Raw genomic sequence first — 1,722 nt, 5'->3', positions numbered from 1 at the left:
TGCATTTTGAAGATCTTAATAAAAGGAAATTAATAAGACTATATTTTTAGGCATTAAAAGATTAAAAAAAGTAATGTCTCAGTCAAGTTTAATAGATGTTAATGTGTATGGCTTGGCTAAGCAAAAACTAGATTTGGGTTTTATAAAATGAAAAGGGACCATAAACATTTAAAATTTCAAGGATAAATATAAGCTATCTAACATGCCACTAGGGGTTATGTATGTAAGAGATTAAAATTATTTCTTGTTTCCTTCTTTTTTTAAAAAAAAGCTTTTATTTATTTGAGAGAGAGAATGAGAGAGAGAGCATGAGAGGGGGGAGGATCAAAGGGAGAAGCAGACTCCCTGCTGAACAGGGAGCCTGATGCGGGACTTGATCCTAGGACTCCAGGATCGTGACCTGAGCCGAAGGCAGTTGCTTAACCAACTGAGCCACCCAGGCACCCTTCTCATTTCCTTCTAAACATGAAATTTTTAACTCACCATTAGGAAATTTTAGCTAAGATTCATTAGGCTAAGTTTTAAATGTGTTCTATAGTGTTTAAGCTTACCATTTATCTTGATCTAACAATTCACTAAAAAAAATTCCAAATTAGTAAAAAAAAAGATAAAATGGTTTCTGTTATTGGAAAATTTCCTATTATAACACATCTTGGTCTTATTAATAAGATGACATTTTCTGGATTTGGTTCTTTCCATTTCATATTTTACACATATAGATATGGATCTCCTAATAATGTCTTAAAATAACAGTTTACATGGGGTGCCTGGCTGGCTCAGTCAGAAGAGCATGCAACTCTTGATCTCAGGGTTGTGAGTTTGAGCCCCACGGTGGGTATAGAGATTACTTAAAAATAAATAAACTAAAAAAAAGAAAATAACAGTTATATTTAAATAAAAGATTAGGATGTTAATCTATGTTTTTTATGTGCAAAATTGCCAATATATTATCCATTTGAAAAAGATCATTTGAAACTAAAAGTTTGCTTCATAATTGTCTTTACTTTTTTTTTTTTAAGATTTTATTTGAGAGAGAGAGAGAAAAGCAAGCACAAGCAGGGGGAGCAGGAGACGGAGAAGCAGACTCCCTGCTGAGAGGGGAGGCCATGCAGGGCTCGATCCCAGGACCCCCGGGATCATGACCCAAGCTGAAGGGAGATGCTTAACAGACTAAGCCACCCAGGCACCCCTTGTCTTTCCTTTTCCCTAATTACATTTGATGCGTGGCTGGATCCCAGGACCAATGAGATCATGACCTGAGTCAAAGCCAGCCGTTTAACTGACTGAGCCACACAGGCACCCTTACCTAGTTACATTTTAAAGATGCAAATATACTAGGACTTTTTGTTTAGAAGACAAATACTTCCATTAACTTTTCTTTAAAGTAGTAACTTTATGACTGGGTGGTCAATTATCATTATATAAAAGTATCTCTCCAGTTATTTATGTTTAGTTTAGAGAGAGAGCATGAGCAGGGGGAGAGGCAGAGGGAGAGGGAAAGAAGCAGACACCCTGCTGAGTGTGGAGCCCAACACAGGACTCCATCTCAGGACCCTGAGATCGTGACCTGAGTCGAAATCAAGAGTCAGACACTTAACTGAATGAGCCACCCAGGTGCCACTCTAGTTATTTATTTATTTTTTCTTTTTTTATTATGTAATGTTAATCACCATACATTACATCATTAGTTTTTGGTGTAGTGTTCCATGATTCATTGTTTGC

This window comes from Leptonychotes weddellii, chromosome 16 (assembly GCF_054177405.1).
Source record: "Leptonychotes weddellii isolate Sample4059 chromosome 16, ASM5417740v2, whole genome shotgun sequence".
Lineage (NCBI taxonomy): Eukaryota > Metazoa > Chordata > Mammalia > Carnivora > Phocidae > Leptonychotes > Leptonychotes weddellii.
The sequence above is the reverse complement of the archived record's forward strand: the minus strand, read 5'-3'. Positions refer to the sequence as shown.